Raw genomic sequence first — 22,541 nt, 5'->3', positions numbered from 1 at the left:
CTTCGTTGTAAGGAATTTAAACGAGAAAAAATGATAATAATAATAATTAAAGATAAAATAATATTAATATCGGATCCAGAGATTTTCGAACTTCGGAGAATTATTTAGATTCAGTGTTCATGACGATTTACGAATTAAAACTAGAAAAATGATAATAATAATAATTAAAGATAAAATAATATTAATATCGGATCCAGAGAATTTCGAACTTCGGAGAATTATTTAGATTCAGTGTTCATGACGATTTACGATTTTAAACTAGAAGAATGATAATAATAATAATTAAAGATAGAATAATATTAATATCGGAACCAGAGAATTTAGAACTTCGGAGAATTATTCAGATTCAGTGTTCATGACGAATTACGAATTTAAACTAGAAAAATGACAAAAATAATAATAATACATTTAATGCTGGTATGAAAAGGGAAAAATTAAATCGCTTACTCGATTAACGTTCGATAAATGATAACCATACCTCGTTATAATGAAATAGTAAGAACCAAAAAATAGCTGAGATTAAAGAAATAAATTCAGGGGAATTATTGATAGGTGGATGAATGCATAAGAACAGGTTGTTTGCCGTCGCTATCCCGGTGGATTAGAGGAGAGGGGCTCAGGTAAGTAAATTGCACGAATATAATATATTTGCAGGACAAAGATGGAGGCTGCTAATCCGGCAGTTATTTTGAAGGCGCCAGTTGGGACCGTAATTATGTACGTATTATCAAATAACATATGTATGTGTATGTACGAATGAATGCATAAGCTGATAAAATAAATATCATTTGTTCCATGACAAAACAATTATCAATTATTACGGGGACTAGGACCGTAATCGGAGTCCGTCATTAGGGCCCATTGTAGGTAAAGTACCTATTTATCGTGGAGATATTTCAAATAAGTGGGTACGACGCTCGTAACACGATAATACAAAGGGAGAAAAAAAAATATATCCATTTCAAACCGGCTTTAAAATAGACAGGGCATTGACTCGAGTTGTGCGGAGGACAGGTTGATTTATTAGGGTCTGAAAGGGCAAACGGCCTTGAAGATTAAATGGGACACTAGGAACAGCTGAGTCTGGAATGTGGGGTTGGTTTCAAAAAAATACGGCGGATGAATGAATGGCGGCTTGGGTAATAAAGACTTGCTTCGAGGGTACGTACATAGCTAAAGTCATTCAACGGGAGGAACAAAAAAATCAGACGGTGTCTGAGAATAATTAAAGTAATTTTGAGCAGCGATTGAGGGTCTACGAACATAGCTAAAGTCATTCAACGGGAGGAACAAAAAATCAGACGGTGTCTGAGAATAATTAAAGTAATTTTGAGCAGCGATTGAGGGTCTACGAACATAGCTAAAACCATTTAACGGGCGGATCACAAGGTCAGACGGTGTCTGAGAATAGTTGAAGTAATTTTGAACTGCGATTGAAAGTCTACGAACATAGCTAAATTCACTTAACGGGAGGATCCCAAGATCAGGTGGTGCCTGAGGGAAATTGAATAAACAGGGCGGCAGACAGGAGACCGGAGGAGTCTGGGGACATGGCTAAAGGTCATATCTGAGTTGGTGATCTCTATAAATAAAATCATCAAACAAACAAAACCGTAATATATTATGTGTATCGTAATTATTAGCATTTATATTAGTATTTATGTATCAAGCGAACTGGTTGGAATTCACAACTCCTTCTCGGCGATGCTTGGTCTGGGATGTACTGTATAAATAGTACATTGCAGATTATAAAACAAAACAAAGTAAATTTATATATATTTCTTCATATGTACTGTCTGCAGGGGGAATGTATGTGGTCTGGTAACTATCGGGATGATACACTACGGCTGCATACACGTCCTCTCAGAGGATGGGAACCAGCCTAGGAAACTGCTTTCCACGAAAACCGCAAGTATATTTTTGCATATAGAACAAAACCGGTTCGTACTAAGTAGACGTAATTCTCGGAGGAGTTGGAATCTGGGAGCGTGAGACTCTGTTTGAGATCTGGACGTAGTATGTGACGGCCACAGGAATGGTCGACTAGGACACGGTGACTTAGGCACCAACTAGGAGATTGGGTCGAGTGATCATGCCAAACCCAGATCGATACGGATCATTTTCACGTCTTGAAGGAGGCAGAAGCCAGATTTTGCTAGCAAAGTAATATTCCGAGTTCGTCATATATGCAATAACCGAATCGTACTAACACGCTTGAAATTAGTTCCATGTTATCCCATCTAGTAGGAGAGGTCGGCGATCCAGAGGTCCCGGAGGACAAATTATGATTGTAATGTACTAACAAATTATGTTTGACTTTCGTTTTGTGTATTAAGGTTTTATGACATGTCGGGAGGGCGGCTTAGATGAACTTCTAAGGAGATCAGATTAGGGAAGGTAGACAGTATGGAGAAAGCGGGGGTTTTAGGTATTTTGATCCAATTTCGATTCTTTAACTTTGAAATTAACAACTCTGACTTCATCCCTGTCCTAAAGAGAACTAGGGGTTACCGAACAAAGTAATTAAAAACCCGATACCATAAAGCAAAAAAATCACACAACGTTTGGTGGGATTTAATTACAACTAAATACGAGGGAGTTACGTTGAAGGTCGTAACCGGCGTATTAATTAACTAAGTACATTTGTCTTTATATAAATGTATATATATTACTTGAGAACCATGAGTAGCCTTCGTAGCTACCGAAGGGAGAAAGAGTTCTAGGGATATTTTAATGCCAGTGGCCTAAGGTCACTTAGGTATTACAAAAAAAATTAAATTCAAAGGGTGAAAGGAAGAGTCATCTCAACTGCGGCCAACATGACCAGGAGAATGGATAGGCATACCTAGTGTGGGGAAAGAGTTGTTAATGAAAAAAAAATAACGAAAAGGAAGTTGGAAAAAATATTACGAAACAGAAAATAAATCACTGATAGCAGTACACGTCTAGACAAAAGCGACCGGGCTGCGAAAAGTATAAACAAACCATAAATTAAGTTTAGGGCCCAAACATAACAACCATAAGCGTGCGTACCGCTTAAGAAAAAAAAATAGGGTTTCGCAATACACAAGGAAAGAATGTTAGGACTTCTTACGAACACTGAAAAATAAATTTTGCAAATTCAAGATAGAAATCGCGCAAATATCATGATAGGGATACGCCTATTAAAAGAAAGACGTTAAAACGTAGATAAGGAATTGTTAGTGTTCAAACGGTAAATCACGGGATATTCGTTAGCATCGCGGCAACAACAATCATTAATAATAATAATAATAATTGGATAATTTGTGGAGCGTCGTTTTTGTGAAAAATCACCTCAAGGGCGCTGTACAATTTATTTCCTAGGATTGCGAGTCGTATCCAAAGAAGATTAGATACATTCATTCGGAATTTAAAATACCTAAATAGAGAGATGGACTATTTAAGAATACGGTCGAAATTCGGATTGATTAGGTATCGTTAAATAGAAATATAACGTGTTTATCGGGGAAGAGCTTCCCATACATATAACTGTGTAAAAATAATTATATATGTGTATAGATATATATGTGTATGTATACATACATATGTATGTCCTGTATACGAAATCTTAATATCACTTATCATCATTTGGAAAAAAGGGAATATATAAATAAATAAATAAGAAAGAAAAAAAATAGTATTAGAAAGGCAACAAAAAATGTAAACACGGTCGAAAGTGATTTGGGCCAGAATAGCCTTTCAAGTCTTGAAGAAAAAATAACTACATTTGTAGCCGAACTTAGTTTAGACACGCAGGGGAAAGAGGGTTTGCGACAAGTATTAAGCAAACATAAAAAAGTGTTTATCGACCGGCCGGGGCTGACGACATTATACACACATGATATAAAAATGATAGATGAATCACCGTTTGTAAAACGATCGTACCCTGTGCCTTTCGCGTATAGGGACAAAGTCGACAAAAAAATATCCGAATTAGAGGAGCTAGGTATCATTAGCCGTGAGGCGACGCAATTTGCAAGTCCTTTGACGTTCACGATGAAAAAGGATGGAGCCGTCCGGATTCTCCTGGATGCCAGAGAATTGAACAGTCGAATGGTGGGAGAGGTAGAGAAACCGCCGCTAACCTCCGAAATATTACAACGATTTCACGGTGTGAAATACATAACAACATTGGATCTTAATTCAGCGTACTTTCAAATACCGTTAAGTCAAGATAGCCGAAAGTACACCGGATTTGTGTACAACGGGAAATCATTCGTATATAAGGTACTACCACAAGGTCTGAAGACATCGGTAGGGAGCTTTTCGAGAGCTATGGATAAAATATTAGGCCATCAAATGCGGGACTTTTGCGCTAATTACCTAGACGATTTAGTAATATATACATGCGGGGACCGAGACGAGCATTTCGAGCACGTGGATGCGGTGTTGGAGCGTCTAGAAGCGGCTAATATGACGTGTAAGTTGGAAAAGTGTCAGTTTTTATTTACTGAAGTGCACATGTTAGGGCATATTATTTCGCCATACGGAATTCAAATGGACCCAGGAAAGATAGCTGCCATAAAAAATTTTCCCGCGCCAAAGAAAGTGAAACAGGTTAGAGCATTTTTGGGTCTCTGTAATTACTACCGGAGGTTTGCAAGTAGATACGGAGAAACTACAAGCGTTCTGTGCGACCTACTACAGAAAAATCGAACTTGGAGGTGGACGGATATAGAACAAAGGGCGTTTGAAAACGTGAAGGCGTCTTTTCTAGCTTCAGTAATTTTGCACCACCACGACCCGAGCAGCACGTATTATTTACAGACGGATAGCTCTGGGTTCGCAATTGGAGGGGAACTCTATCAATTGGACCACGATGGAAATCATCACGTCATCGGTTTTATAAGTCGAGCGTTACGAGGCCCCGAGTTAAAATGGACTACTTCAGAGCAGGAGCTGTGTGCAATAATCTATGCACTACATAAATTCGAAACATATCTACGGGGGGTGCGACTAATAATTCGGACCGACCATCAAGCGCTGACCTTTTTAAAAAACTGGAAAATGTACAGCGGCAGAATAACGAGGTGGATCCTTTATTTAAATCAATTTGACTACAAAGTAGAGTACGTGAGAGGGAAGGAAAATATCGGACCTGATATTTTATCTCGGTATTCGCATGAAGCAGTGAACGTACAAGAAGAAAAAGCTGTTTATCCGGAGGTAGCGAGCTTCGCGGTGAAGGGAAAGCGACAGATACGGCGCCACTTCGAGAATATTGTAGAATTACAACATAAAGATGATTTTTTGGGTGAGGTGTTGGGACTCATAAAAGGAAAACAATTCGGGCCGCCAACACGGAGTGTCAGTAGATACCTGAAAAATTATAAGAAAATAGGTCGGACTCTGTATTATGCGGCGAGAGGAGATAGAACACTTCTAGCCATACCTCAAGGATTAACCGAAGAACTAATTAGAATGGTGCATTTGGAAATTGGACACGGAGGTGTATTTAAAACGGGATCGGCGATCAAAGACAGGTATTTTTGGCCCGGTATGCACAAACAAATAAAACAAAATGTGCGGGTTTGTCACCTATGTCAAATGGCGAAGCGCGAAATTCGACCAACTGTAGGGCCTGGCAGGTCTATCATTACTCGAGAGGTGGGGGAATTAATCATGGCGGACTTATATGGGCCACTACCGAGAAGTCAAGGAGGAGTACGGTTCATATTGGTAATACAAGATACGTTTAGTAGGCTAATTAGATTATACCGGTTAAGAAAAACTACCACTAGAACCGTTTTAAACTGTGTAGAGAAATTCCATAAGGAAATAAAGATCGCCGCCATTTTAACTGATAACGGGTCAGTATTTTGCTCAAGACAATGGGATCGGACTTTAGAGAACATGGGAATCCGGATATTACATACTTCAGTGCGCAACCCGGGGCCCAACATCACAGAGCGGGTGAACAAAGAGCTAGGTCGCATTTTTCGTATATACTGCCACGAGAGTCACACGACGTGGGGGCACTTTATAAATGATATTGAACAGACATATAACAATACTGTACATTGCTCTACGGGTTTTTCTCCGAACGAGGTGGCCTTTGGGAAGGTTCCAAAATATAGTTTAGACAAATATACGAAGGGATGCAACCGGCCGGCGCGAACAAAGGAAGAGGTACGAGAAGCAGTCCGGAAGAATTTAGTGAAAAATGCGGAGAGACGGCAACATTATTATAATCTAAACAAACGATTAGTGACTTACGAGATAGGCACCTTGGTAAAACTCAAGAAGGTTACGCAATCAAGTCTACTGAAGAGGCAAATAAAGAAGTTCGCATTGTTATATGAAGGGCCGTATGTGATAGCCGCGGTGAGGTATAGTAACACATACACATTGGCGGACCCGATAACCCGAGAGATAAGAGGAGATTACAATGCAATCCATCTGGCAAGGTACTACATGGAAAAAGAGACGCGTAGCCCGGGGGTGACAATCACCGAGATGCAAGAATAAATGGGAAAAAGGGGGAACACCCATCGTTCAAGAAAAAAAAAAAAATCTTTTGAAAATTTTCTGTTGAGGCCCCAAGCATGCTAGGTAAGGATGCGACAAATTAAGTTCAGTAAGAAAAAAATTCTAACGTCGGGAGAAAAAAAAATAAAGAGATAAATAAATCCTTAGTTAAGAGAGTTTTAGAGCTATCTAGATGTAGGGAGTTTGTAGGGATACTGTTAAGAAGTTAGTGCGTTTCATTAGGATTAGAGATTATAGAAATTAGAAAAGAAAAATGTTACAATATAGGCAGATCCAGGGGGGAGGAGATGCTCAAGTAAAATTTAGAGGTGGATGGTTATCCGGCTAGGTTTAGAAAAAAAAAAAAAAAAAAAGTGTTACCAATGTAGTGTTTAGAAAGTCTTTTTTTAGTTTGTGGATTTCAAACGTAGGGTTAAGAAAAGCTGCTGCAACTAGGATTTAGGAGAATTTAACAAAAAAAAGCGGGGCATGATTGAGTGAATGAACGATTAGTTAAGAAAATGAAAAAAAAAAAAAAAAAAAAAAAAAAAAACAAAGCTAGACTCAACCATGTACACCGATTGTGTGACGGGAGGGCGCGGTTTGTACGAACTAAACATTCATGACAAATTTAAATTCAAAGTAAATGTGTTTGGGAATACACTTATATACCATCAATAGGTTGTACACCAACGCCACCCGTCATCCAAATGGTCAGATAGGAACCGCGAGATTGAATATCAATCTTTTGATTTGAACCATTTGTAAGGGAGATCTCGGTTCAACCAGGTTGGAGATCACCACAACACGCGAGTCGAGGGGCGTGTTCTCAGAAAAAAAAAATTTTAGATTTGCAATGGGAGAAGGGTGTCTCCTTGCGTTCATGAGGGCCTGAAAAAGGTTGCATTGGCCAACAAACGAAAATAACGTTAGAATCAACGCGAAAAGAAAAAAAAAAGACAATAAGGTTCAAATTCAGAGATTGCGATCAGTCCAGAGGAATGAGGAGGGGGAACAGGGGAAGAGGGCGTAGGTGAGGACAGGAAAAGGGGATGAGGAGGGGGAACAGGGGAAGAGAGGTGAGAGGGCGTAGATGAGGACAGGAAAGGGGATGAGGAGGGGGAGTTTAGTTTTCTCTAGATGTTGTCCCAGTTTCAGTGTCTACCACGAAAAAAAAAGGGGAGAGGAGAAAGAAAAAAATAATAGAAAAAAAAAAAAAAAAAATTTAAGAGAGAGGAAAAATGGTGAGAGGAAAGCGAAAGAAAAGTGGTATACACGGCAAACTGCGACAAGAGGAGGGTGTGATATGATGCACTTTTACTGAGATAATACAGGCGGAGACCTCTAGCGGCAGAGTCGAAAAATAAGTAATTACAATCAAATGGATGGGTGGATGAAGCTTTACAGGGTCGAAGGCAGATGTCTCTGTGAGGTAGAGAGGTGGACCAATCGTAGGCCTCGATTTAATCTCCCACCAATCAAGAGGATCCAGAGGATGCGAGGCGGCAAGTGGGCGTGGTTTACCGAAACAACAAAGGAATGGACTTTGAACCGGGAGGGGCTATCTCGATTTATTACAAGAAAAAACGGGAACCTTGGTAGAGGGTAGTGCGATGACGTCATGGGTTTGGAATGCAAGGGTGTGGCGAAACGGGATCGTAAACCATCGACGAACGAGGGGGACGTGTTGCAAGAAAGGTAAGAGACATAACGCGAAACGAACTGGGGACTGAGAGAAATTGGTAGAATCCTACGTTAAGACATACCGGAAGTGGAAATCATTGGGGGAGAGGGCAGTTACACGCGTCACTTAAAAGAAAACAACAGAAATAAGGGTTTGGCTTACGTGTTGTGGGTGTATACTTACCTTATAACTGCCAATAAATGTGTATAGTGTAGGTTATGATAGAGTGAAACAGATGTAGTTGATAATTTAAGTTTATTGCAAACACGTTACACTATTACACGATTAGAATATCAGAAGGATTTAGTAGGAATCAAGAAATGTCGACCGCCAGGTCAGATCAGAGAAACAGGAATGCTCGTCGGTAATGGATTGGCAGCGAGCTCTGTTTCACGTCGGGTTGCCATCCGTGAAACAGTGTTTCCGTATTAAAATATTATTTTAGGCTGGCAGACAGTTCTTGCCCCCACATACCTTCCCCCCAGTGTCAACGATACATAAAAGAAAAAATTAGGGGTTCTAGAAAAAATATATACATATCACAAAATTTGCATGACGTCGGTTACATAATATAAACAAATTCGGTGTGTGACGTCATCGCAAAATAACATAAGCCTATGCGTTCAGAAAGATATCTCTTAAATGGTGAAGTTACTTTATGAACAATACATTTATATGTTTGTGAACGCATAGTCATGAACAAATTCCTAATAATAACATTATTTGAAAGTTAAATCCTTTTTTTTAAAATGTGTTGATATAATTACATGTTCGGAGCATGTACTGCATCTACGAACTGTATGTTTTTCTTGGAGCATTTACTGCATCGACAAAATTTTACATTTATAATTGGAGCATTTACTGCATCGACAAAATTTTATATTTATAATTGGAGCATTTACTGCATCGACAATTGTATGTTTTGTATTTATTTTCAAAACCAAAAGTTGCAAACAGAGTGCATTTAATACTTTAATGTTTGAAAACAATAAATGGTATTACAACATTTGACACAAGTGGTTATTATTTAACTTATCTAAACCTTTTTATATGGTAATGCATCTACGAACAGTGTTGTCGGAGCATATTATGAAATTAAGCATAAGTTAATTATAAAATAAAAAGTAGGAATCTATTTCCATTTGTATATATTTTTAATAATGCGTCTACAAACAGTGTTCGGAGCATGAGTTGTCAATTATTGAGTTATTTTAAAGTTGATTATTCTAAATATTATTTATTACATATTTAAATAACTACAAATTTGTCTTATAATATAGGAACATGATATCAATGTATAAAGTATGAACATAAGTGTTTCTTCAATCTTTGAACAAAAGGAAACGACGATTAATGTCACTATATTATAAAATTATTTATATCCGTGTTATGGAAAAAAGGTGTAAAAAAGGAAAAAAAAATACATATTTAAATGTTTTTGTAAATGAGAAAAGTGTAAAAAAAGAAAAAAAATACATATTTAAATGTTTTTGTAAAAGTACATTTAGCAATAGCATGGCTGTGAGTACATAAATCTAAATCTTTACTTTGGAGGTTACAAGATAACTAAAAATATAACAAAAAACAACTGTCATATGTTCGTAGAATGTGTTTGTATAGATAATATTATTAAAAGGCTATGTTTTCTTACGAACAAATGACAATGGTTCAATTCTGTAAAAAATTAATAATAATACATATAGGTCTCAACGACATGTTACATCAGAATGCGTGATCAGTACATTTGATCTAACATGGTTAAAAGCATTTATATTTATAACAGAGTCATCACATATAGTGGTAAGTTATTTCTGAACAAGATTTATACAGAAGTTGTCGCATATAGCGAAATGGATAATTATCCTAGAAAATATATGTACATGAGTTTGCACTATAATATGGTAAGTTAAAAGTTAGCTAGGTAACTTTGTGCGATTACATGGAATTACTTCATGGTTTTAAGGGATGAAAGTATTCATCGTAATAAGGTTTTTTATAAAATGATAAAAAACGTAGTAATTTGCAAAATAATTATAATAAGAAAGGTCAGGTTTTCATCAAGAACTTGAACGCTTAAATATAATGTATGTAACATTAATTTAGAGAATATAATTGTTGGTATATGGAATTCAATCTTTAAATCGATAGCAAGAGTAGATTCTTAATCAATGTTTCTATCATGAGTTGCAGAAAATTTATATGTAAGAAAAGTTGTGTCTTTTATGCATTAGTATGTACCGTAACTTATTGGAAAATGGACTTGACGACCTGATCTTGTTGTTGTTTTTGCTTCAGGTTGGTCTGGAACAGATGTATGATTATCGCAAGGAAGTCTTCCATTAGTTAGTTCGGCTGGCGAACATTTCAATTCCTCGCGAACAGTAGATCTCAGGCTGGTAATATAAGTGGGAGGGTTTCCATCCAGTTTTGCTCACCACTTGCCATGAAAGATGCTTTTAAACTGGTTATTGCTTGTGGGTAATACGCGGTAGTCGTGCTGAGAGTTGATGTGACATATATAGAATTCTCCGGGTGCGGGCGATGGTTTGCTTTGCGGTTTGTTGGTCAAGCGCGGGTCAGTGTGTCGACGCCGGGCGCTGGTGACCGGACTCGATGATGATCAGGCACTGGGGAAGAACGTGGTTCTTCAAGTACGCCAGTGCTGACGGAAAGGCCGAAGGTACAGTGGACCTTGCAGGCGATTGAGCGGGAGTTGTTTGGACCAGTGAGGATTTTGCGTGTCCTCGTTGTGGTCGCGATGTATGGATGAAGCGCTGGTCAGATTGCTGGAACCAGGGCGTTCAGATCCGATGTAGGCTGGCCAGGGATGATTCCCGGGACCTGGGCGCTACAATGATGTCCCGATGGAGTCCATGAGCAGAGCCGGGAATATTGTCCTTCGCGCGATGAAGATGCGCGGATTATTACTTGTGTTTCTCTCTAATTGATGACGGCTGATTGATGACTGTTTTGATTTGTTTCATCTGAAGGGGAAGCTTTAGTATTTTTAGGTAAAATACATGATGTATGTTTGCTTCCGAATGTCCTGCGCGTTGGTCTTCCATATTGTTCGACTTTTCTTGTGAAATTGTTGCAGGTTCTTGAAACGATGAAGGTATGTTTGTTTCTTCCGATGAGGTCATTTCCAATAATATGTTACGGGTATGTTTGTTTCTTCCGATGAGATCATTTCCAATAATATGTTACGGGTATGTTTGTTTCTTCCGATGAGATCATTTCCAATAATATGTTACGTAATACGTTGTGCAAGACATAAAAAATCCAAAAAAACTAGAGAATACTGTGTAAGAATCTATTCCATCTACCGGATATCTTAGCAAGTTATTAGCGAGTTCGCGTTTGTATTGTATTTTAGTGAAGACGCAAACCGCGTCACGTAAGTTATTGTGAAATACCGATATGCAAATATGGCGCTATTATTATATAGTGCAATAATAATTTAAATTTGTTATTACAAAATAGTATGATGTTAAATTACCTCAAAGTAAGGTTTGGCAATTATTGGACAATAACCTTAATATCACTACAATAATGTATATCTAAAACATGATTATGTAGGTATGCTGAACAATTCATTGTTTTGCAAAATGGCAATAAGAAATCGTGATATAGGTTACTTGATTGAGATATGTGGGTAGGTTGGCTTGTTCAACTGCAGGTTGTCCACGTGGATTGTTGCGTCATCTTCCTTGTCCGGGGAGTAGATGCTGCCGTTGTAGGTTGTAGTGGGTAGGTTGTAATTCATCGCAAGATTATGATGCCATGGTTAGCCACGTTGTTGACAGCCTGATTTCAGGATCGTTCTCACTGAAATTAATTTTAACACGCACTTAATTTTCATAAAAATAGTAAAACATTTCAAGCTAGGGATTGATTGACAAAATAGGGTATTGATGGGAACTATACCACGTGTATATTTCCTTAAATTACCGGGACATTTACTAGCATTTATATTAAAAAATTGATTTGTAAGAGATATATGAATTGGATTTTACTTACTGATCTTGCCCGGGATTGCTGTTTCTCTTTTCTGATCCTTGGCGGTGACGGAATGTTGCAAAATGATTTTAAAATACTAAAGTCGGTATATTGTTCTGAGTCGATGGGTCACCAATTTGGCTAGCGTGTAGTGCGTGTACTTACCTTGTAACTGCCAATAAATGTGTATAGTGTAGGTTATGATAGAGTGAAACAGATGTAGTTGATAATTTAAGTTTATTGCAAACACGTTACACTATTACACGATTAGAATATCAGAAGGATTTAGTAGGAATCAAGAGATGTCGACCGCCAGGTCAGATCAGAGAAACAGGAATGCTCGTCGGTAATGGATTGGCAGCGAGCTCTGTTTCACGTCGGGTTGCCATCCGTGAAACAGTGTTTCCGTATTAAAATATTATTTTAGGCTGGCAGACAGTTCTTGCCCCCACAAGGGAAAAACAGGCAAATTACGTAAGAAAAGTGGAAAAAAAAAGCAAACATTGAACTCCTATCGTAAGCATGACGTGGAACCGCAAAGAAACAGCGTTGAGGTTACAGGAGAATGATGGCGCGAAGTTAGTTGCGAAAGGGATACCAAGGGAAAAAAGGTTGGCGATGTCAGACACTTGAGAGCGCTGATTTTGAAAAAAAATACGGACATGGTTTTGGGCCATTAGGACGCTAATAACGATCCAACGAGGTGATAAAATTAACCCGCGTCTTATGGAGACGAAAACACATTAAAATTAATGTATAAACAATTAGTGGGGAAATTATGAGAGAGTACATTCGGGTTTGTTGTGACAGATACTTAAGGGCTCAGATTGATGCGAAATGACTTGGGGGATAAAGACAGGAGATGGGCGTTTGGAGGTACCACCCGAAGTTACACCCAGAATTACAGAGAGGGGTTGTAAGAATCCAGTAATAATTCTTGGGATAAAGTTGGTCGAAGGAATAGGCAGGGTATCAAACCGATGCGGACTAAAACGTGGAATAAAAATATAAACGAGATGATGTAAACTGGGACGTCTCAACTAAAACAAGTATCGATGGAAGCCTTAAATAGAAATAATCGGTGGAAAAAAAAATGGAATAGCTATATTAGACCGTTTGTAAGGGAAGAGAACAAAATGTTAGAAGTAGGGGACGATCGTACGCGGGATGTTTAACATACACCGTTTGAATTGTCGGAAGTAATTGTTTGGAAGAAAGAGGGGGAAACGGACGTGTACACCGTTTAAATTGTCGAAGGCAAAGTGAGGAAGATCAAAGCTAAGCTCGTGAAAGCGTTAAAAACAAAGCGTATCACATCATAAACGACGGCCATTAAATAAATTGTGCGGACACGATAGCATTTAAAATTAAAAGGCCCGGAATTCACATTACAAAAGGACAGCTCGCACTAGAGCGTAATATAGAAAACGCCGTATGGGAATACGGGACCGCTTCCCAGTCCGCGTCTGATCTTTCTGTCACATGAGACGAATGCCAGGGTGTTAACTTTCTTGAAATGATCAGAATGGCCTAATTAGCATGATGCGACTATGGACTAAATAGAAAAGAACATACGAGTCGATAAAGGTTAGAATAGCATGTATTTGACGTGATTAATGAGGAAACGGGACTATAAAAGGGCTGAATTTAGAAAAACGGGAAGTCTTTTCGTGAATTTTGAGAGAGTTGAAAATCGCCGGGAACCGTTCAAACACGTCGCGCTGCTTGGTAATTATTTGTGGACTTAGAAAAATTCTCTAGTCAAAAACATACAGTTAGATTCAGTGTTTGAAAAAATAATATCGGACCTTAGAGAATTCTAGAACTTCAAAGAATTAGTTAAACACAGTATTTGGCGTGATAATAAATTGAGGTTGAAAAATTTAATTGGTTAAATTCAGTGGAAAAAAAAAAAGATTAGAAAACGACACTACGGTGTCGCGTTATAAACCGAGTTGTTAATACAAAGTGTTGGAAGGAGGAAAACGGTTATAATCCGAGATTAACGCGATCCTTCGTTGTAAGGAATTTAAACGAGAAAAAATGATAATAATAATAATTAAAGATAAAATAATATTAATATCGGATCCAGAGATTTTCGAACTTCGGAGAATTATTTAGATTCAGTGTTCATGACGATTTACGAATTAAAACTAGAAAAATGATAATAATAATAATTAAAGATAAAATAATATTAATATCGGATCCAGAGAATTTCGAACTTCGGAGAATTATTTAGATTCAGTGTTCATGACGATTTACGATTTTAAACTAGAAGAATGATAATAATAATAATTAAAGATAGAATAATATTAATATCGGAACCAGAGAATTTAGAACTTCGGAGAATTATTCAGATTCAGTGTTCATGACGAATTACGAATTTAAACTAGAAAAATGACAAAAATAATAATAATACATTTAATGCTGGTATGAAAAGGGAAAAATTAAATCGCTTACTCGATTAACGTTCGATAAATGATAACCATACCTCGTTATAATGAAATAGTAAGAACCAAAAAATAGCTGAGATTAAAGAAATAAATTCAGGGGAATTATTGATAGGTGGATGAATGCATAAGAACAGGTTGTTTGCCGTCGCTATCCCGGTGGATTAGAGGAGAGGGGCTCAGGTAAGTAAATTGCACGAATATAATATATTTGCAGGACAAAGATGGAGGCTGCTAATCCGGCAGTTATTTTGAAGGCGCCAGTTGGGACCGTAATTATGTACGTATTATCAAATAACATATGTATGTGTATGTACGAATGAATGCATAAGCTGATAAAATAAATATCATTTGTTCCATGACAAAACAATTATCAATTATTACGGGGACTAGGACCGTAATCGGAGTCCGTCATTAGGGCCCATTGTAGGTAAAGTACCTATTTATCGTGGAGATATTTCAAATAAGTGGGTACGACGCTCGTAACACGATAATACAAAGGGAGAAAAAAAAATATATCCATTTCAAACCGGCTTTAAAATAGACAGGGCATTGACTCGAGTTGTGCGGAGGACAGGTTGATTTATTAGGGTCTGAAAGGGCAAACGGCCTTGAAGATTAAATGGGACACTAGGAACAGCTGAGTCTGGAATGTGGGGTTGGTTTCAAAAAAATACGGCGGATGAATGAATGGCGGCTTGGGTAATAAAGACTTGCTTCGAGGGTACGTACATAGCTAAAGTCATTCAACGGGAGGAACAAAAAAATCAGACGGTGTCTGAGAATAATTAAAGTAATTTTGAGCAGCGATTGAGGGTCTACGAACATAGCTAAAGTCATTCAACGGGAGGAACAAAAAATCAGACGGTGTCTGAGAATAATTAAAGTAATTTTGAGCAGCGATTGAGGGTCTACGAACATAGCTGAAACCATTTAACGGGCGGATCACAAGGTCAGACGGTGTCTGAGAATAGTTGAAGTAATTTTGAACTGCGATTGAAAGTCTACGAACATAGCTAAATTCACTTAACGGGAGGATCCCAAGATCAGGTGGTGCCTGAGGGAAATTGAATAAACAGGGCGTCAGACAGGAGACCGGAGGAGTCTGGGGACATGGCTAAAGGTCATATCTGAGTTGGTGATCTCTATAAATAAAATCATCAAACAAACAAAACCGTAATATATTATGTGTATCGTAATTATTAGCATTTATATTAGTATTTATGTATCAAGCGAACTGGTTGGAATTCACAACTCCTTCTCGGCGATGCTTGGTCTGGGATGTACTGTATAAATAGTACATTGCAGATTATAAAACAAAACAAAGTAAATTTATATATATTTCTTCATATGTACTGTCTGCAGGGGGAATGTATGTGGTCTGGTAACTATCGGGATGATACACTACGGCTGCATACACGTCCTCTCAGAGGATGGGAACCAGCCTAGGAAACTGCTTTCCACGAAAACCGCAAGTATATTTTTGCATATAGAACGAAACCGGTTCGTACTAAGTAGACGTAATTCTCGGAGGAGTTGGAATCTGGGAGCGTGAGACTCTGTTTGAGATCTGGACGTAGTATGTGACGGCCACAGGAATGGTCGACTAGGACACGGTGACTTAGGCACCAACTAGGAGATTGGGTCGAGTGATCATGCCAAACCCAGATCGATACGGATCATTTTCACGTCTTGAAGGAGGCAGGAGCCAGATTTTGCTAGCAAAGTAATATTCCGAGTTCGTCATATATGCAATAACCTAATCGTACTAACACGCTTGAAATTAGTTCCATGTTATCCCATCTAGTAGGAGAGGTCGGCGATCCAGAGGTCCCGGAGGACAAATTATGATTGTAATGTACTAACAAATTATGTTTGACTTTCGTTTTGTGTATTAAGGTTTTATGACATGTCGGGAGGGCGGCTTAGATGAACTTCTAAGGAGATCAGATTAGGGAAGGTAGACAGTATGGAGAAAGCGGGGGTTTTAGGTATTTTGATCCAATTTCGATTCGTTAACTTTGAAATTAACAACTCTGACTTCATCCCTGTCCTAAAGAGAACTAGGGGTTACCGAACAAAGTAATTAAAAACCCGATACCATAAAGCAAAAAAATCACACAACGTTTGGTGGGATTTAATTACAACTAAATACGAGGGAGTTACGTTGAAGGTCGTAACCGGCGTATTAATTAACTAAGTACATTTGTCTTTATATAAATGTATATATATTACTTGAGAACCATGAGTAGCCTTCGTAGCTACCGAAGGGAGAAAGAGTTCTATTTATTTATTTATTTATTTATTTATTAATTTACGGACAATATGTCCATTAAAACCATAATATTGACACGAATAAGAAAACATAGATGACAGTGAATGGAGAGTACATGAATGTGAAGGGCAAAGACAATGTAAAATAGAAAATGTTCATATAGAAAATAACTACAAGTCATAGCATCAATAACGATTAAGTTGTGAAAAATTACACATTACGTATCGCTTTTTGGAAGTCATTTAGACTTACACCAAAAAATTCAATGCTCTGACTTGAGTTTACAAGTCTCGACATTCTAGACAAAGAAGAATGGTACCCATAGTTAGTTGAATGGTGATTGAGGAACAACAATTCATTATTTCGGAGTCTACGGGATGGGGTGTTGAATTGAATGAGTTGTAGCAGTTCAGGTGAGTCGGTTATACTGTTGATTATTTTAAATATGCAAATTAGATCGGAGTCTTTTCTACGTTTTTCTAATGAAGATAGGTTTAAAGTCTGTTTTTTTCCTCATATGAGTAATCGCCTCTTTCAAGTCCTAACCTCCAAGCAATTCGCCGTAGGAAGCGATGTTGGACAGATTCGATGTGACTAATGTGGACAGCATAGAAAGGAGACCAAATGACACTGGAATATTCAAGGTGAGGACGAACCAACGAACAATATAGAGTTTTAAGTGTTCTTATATGTTTAAAGTCTGAGGTAATTCTATGAATGAACCCGAGTAGCTTAAGTGATTTATTTACGATGTTATTTATATGATTTCGAAAAGAGAGATTGCAATCAAGAGTGACCCCAAGGTCCTTGATGGATGTGACAGTTGATAGACAAGCACCATTTAGTTTATACTCAAACTGAATAGGTTTATTGGCTCTGTAAAAGGACAAAACTTTACATTTATCAACATTGAGTTCCAAGCAGTTTAGTTTGCACCAATCGTTAAATGAATCAATATCAAGTTGAAATAGTAAACAGTCATGAAAGGATTTAATTATCTTAAGGATCTTATTATCATCAGCAAAAAGCCAGAAGCGTGTGTGCGAAAAAACTTTAGTTAAGTCGTTAATAAAAAGGTTAAAAAGAAGCGGTGCCAAATGGGCTCCTTGGGGAACACCGGACGTTACATCAATGTTAAAGGATTCAAAGTTATTTATTTTAACTCTTTGTTTTCTGTCACTCAAGTAAGATTGAAAAAATGATAACATAGGGTTTCTAATACCTAAAGCATAAAGTTTGGCCATGAGTATTGAGTGATTTACTTTGTCAAAGGCTTTAGAGAAGTCGGTGTAAAGGACATCAGCCTGAGAGTTGTCTTCTAAAGCTTTAACAATGATGTTTGTAAAAGACAGTAAATTAGTTGTTGTAGATTTCGCTGATCTAAATCCATGCTGTTCCTCAATAAGAAGTTCTAGGGATATTTTAATGCCAGTGGCCTAAGGTCACTTAGGTATTACAAAAAAAATTAAATTCAAAGGGTGAAAGGAAGAGTCATCTCACTCATAAGGTGTTTTTTGTAATCCTGATGCCAAAGTTCTGTTTCGTAAGTAGACTGCAGTATTATTCAATGCTTCAGCCCAAAACTTCTTATGTAAACTAGCCTCAAACAGAAGTCACCGAACTCTCTCCACCACTGTTCTATTTAGTCTTTTACACAGGCCATTCTGTTCCGGTGTATGGGGGTTCGTCATTTGATGCACAATACCATTTTTATTCAAAAAATTATCAGATTCTAATAAACAAAACTCTCCACCATTGTCTGTTCTCAGTTTTTCCTTCAGTTTTCTGCCTGTCTGTGTTTCAACCAGAGCTATAAACTCTTTGAAATACTTAAACACCTGATTTTTGGCCTTAAGGAAATAGACAAATGCCATTCTAGTATAGTCATCATATTATTCATATAATGTCCGATTTGCTTACATTTATAGCAGCGGATTGTTTTGACAGAATTCAAAGATGGCGGCGGTGACTCTTTCGATGACATAAGATTGACATAAGCAGGGTTGCCATTTTTCTTGCTATTTCGGAGCTGCCAACCTTTTGACAAAAAAGCACTATTTGTTCCAAAGCTGCCAACTTCCAAAATCATGTCCAACAATTTCGACTTTATAACATCCGTGCTGATGTGCAATCCACTGTGCTCTATGGCCATTACCAAAGGAGCAAACCTGTCTGTTAGCCCCGCCAGTAATAATGACCCGATCCACTCGTCAGTGATTTGGAAGCCGGTACCTTTAAGTTTCTGTGCGGTATCGACCGTTTGCGTTACATAGGCACCCATTGACTCGGAGTCTTCTAGTCGAATAGATATTAGCTGACGAAGTAGACAGATGCGACGAGTGAAGCCACAATCATCATATATGGCCTTCAAACGCTTCCATACATCTTGTACTATTTGCTCATTTTTGATCGTCATAATAAATTTAGCTTTTGCCTTTTTACCATCCGAACTTGTACAATCAGATGATTCTGGCTTGTGAATATCCACACCATCCATCATCAAAAAATGTTCAGCTGCAAACGCCCACTCATCATAATTTTTACGTCCCTTCAATTTAGGTACATTCACTATGTAACTTCCCGCCATATTGAAAAAAACGCACACCGAGAACGCTGTAACAGATTGTCGATCACAAACAACAGTTTTTGATATAGCGGTCACTGATTGTCCAACTAAATAGTATTTTAGGCAGGAAAACTTTGATTTAACACAAGTTATAGCCCTGGGCCCATAACCTAATGAAACGGCAAGGCTGGTGGAGATCGACTGACGTTTATTTAGTTTATAGAGCATAACCATGGCAGCGATGATTTTGTTACTAGATTGGCGTAGTCTGCGCCATAAGCTTCCCATGTGATGGCGGAGAAGCGCTCTGAAAGAGTGTACTCGTCCCTCCAGGAACATTTCCGTGGCGCTGCAGTATCTCGGTAGGCAGAATAGTTGGCGATATGCATTATTGTAAGCAACTTTTATCTTTTGCCATTGGGATGAAGTGTAATCCACCCACAGTTCTGACGTATACAGCGAATTGCAAAATGCATTGAAAAGTATCTTTTTCACGTTTGTACTGCAGAGATAAAAACGCCTTGACAGCATACCTGCTCTAACGGATATCGCTCTTCTTTGCCTTTCCATATCCTCGATGTCTTTCAGGTCGTCTGTGATAATATGTCCCAGGTATTTGACGCTACGACTAACATCCATTTTCCTTCCATCTAGCCATACTGAAGGTGTTAGCATGTTTTCGTTTTTGCATTTGAAAACCATAACTATTGATTTGGACGTATTATATACAAGGTTATGATTTTTTGCAAAATCTTCACATTTTTGGAGTAGTTCAATCAGTGCGCTAAGTGACGGTGCTAGAAGAACCATATCATCTGCGTAGTTAATATTGTTTACACATACTCCTTGAACAGGGCAACCTATCTTACTGTTATAAAGTCTTTGAATTAGTTCATCAGTATATATATTAAACAGTGCTGGAGACATGCTTCCTCCTTGCCTTACGCCACTTTTCAAATAAAATGGGTTGGAAAACTCGCCGGACCATTTAACCACATTTTCTTGCTGCGTGTGCCAAATTGAAAGAATCGCTATTATATGACAAACACGATCAAACGCTTTGCTTAGATCTAGAAAGCAGGTATAAATTGGCGTTTTTCTTTGTTTATAGTAGCTAATGGTTTCTTTTAAGGAATATATTGCCATAGATGTTGATAGTGCAGATTTAAATCCGAACTAGTTATCCTCTGTCATAGATTATACATTTATTCTTCCGCGTGAGATGGTCGTTGACGAAGATCCTCTGGTCAGCTCCAACCATCCCGATGGCCTTGGTATTGATTCCTTTTCTTTGCTTGATGGCTGCGACAAATTCATCCTTCTTCTTGCGGGAGGTGAATTTGGCGATTATGTTACCCGGACGTCCATCTGTCGTGGCTTGTGTACGATGGCGCTTACTGATTCTGCTAACGTATTCAATGTCGCTTTGATGGAGAGGGCATCCAATGACTGTTGCGATATTCGACATCATGGTAGGTAGATTCTCGTTGGTGGTCTCAGGCATTCCATGTATTTCTATATTGTTGGATAGAAGTTCTTGGTCCCTTTCGTTGTTTCCCATCTCTAATATGTAAACTGTTTGTTTTATTTCTGAGACCTCCATTTCTAGCTTATCTATTTTAGCTAATTTTTCGTTTATAGATTTCATATTACTTGAAAAATCTTCCATGATATTATTATTATAAATGATGACTTTTTCGAATTCTGCCATTTTACTGCTCATTTTTTCTATTTGTAGCGCCATTTTTCTAATCTCAACAGTTGGGAGTACGTTGCTTTGATCTGAGGAGCAGGATTGGGTATCTAAATTTTCCAGGGTTTGGATACAATTATTGCACTCCCACGCATCCTTTTTACCTTACGACATGCGTTTAAAAACACTTGCCGGAATATCAGCGCATTCGAAATGGATGGTGCATTTGCAGGTTGAACACTTTATACACTCAGCCACTTTTAGCTGCTTAACGCAATATTTACATGTTATATCCGTCTCATGTTTGGCTTGTGGCTGCAATAGGTTACAATACTGTAGGTAGCTTGAAGATTTTTGAAGAATAACTAAAACTCTAGACTTAGCACTTTTTACACTCCAGACAAGCACTCACTTTCGTATTTTAATGCACTTCTACAAATATTATCAGCTGGTATAAAAATTGTAGGATAAGGGTCGATATTTTTAGAAGAAAATATAAGATTAATAGGGAACGAAATGACAAACGTCAGACTTGTGATGATGTTGTTGTTGAATTTAACATCATATAACTTGGCTATGGTGGAATACATCTGTATGAATTGGAAACAGTGGTACAATAATAATAGTTCTGGTTTTTTCCATTTAAGGCAGATAAAATCAATCAGGAGATGCCTTCCCTCTGATGGAGCAAAGTCACTCATAAATTCGTTCGTCGTCTCACGTATGGACTATTGCAATAGTGCATATGCCGGCCTACCTCAGAAACAAATCAATAGAATCCAGTCAGTTTTTAATGCTGCGGCAAGAATGATTTTTGGTGAATCTAAGTATTGCCGTATAACCCCACTTCTAAGGGATCGCCTTCACTGGCTTCGATGCCCTGAAAGAATAGAGTTTAAGATCTGCTTAATGACCTTCAAAGCATTGCAAGGAATGGCGCCAGCATATATATCGGAACTATGTATCCGACAAAACTTAAGCAATAGATAGCTTACTCTAAGGTCAGCAGATCTAGATATTAGTAATCGTCTAATCGAACTTTCTAGGTCAAATCGAGCTGTTTACTATGATCGTTCTTTTAGTGTAACAGGCCCTCTCATCTGGAATAGACTTCCCTCAGCTCTTACTAATCTCCAGAATTTGGCTGAATTTAAACGAGCTTTAAAAACAAAATTATTTGAAAAATCTTACCATTTATAAATTTTAACTTCTTTTCAATATTTTATAATAAGCCATATTCTAAAACTTCCGGTAATTGTTTGGTTTCGGTTGTCTCCTTATTGTACCTTTTTAGTGTCTGCTCAGAAAATTCTCATTTCTGAGCAAAAACTGCCTCCTGTTTTATGTTATGTTTTAGTTTTAATATTCGTGTTTTGTCCTGTCCT

Source organism: Hesperophylax consimilis, chromosome 28 (assembly GCF_061612785.1).
Source record: "Hesperophylax consimilis isolate HC1 chromosome 28, BYU_Hcon_1.0, whole genome shotgun sequence".
Classification (NCBI taxonomy): domain Eukaryota; kingdom Metazoa; phylum Arthropoda; class Insecta; order Trichoptera; family Limnephilidae; genus Hesperophylax; species Hesperophylax consimilis.
This window is presented reverse-complemented; position numbering follows the sequence as displayed.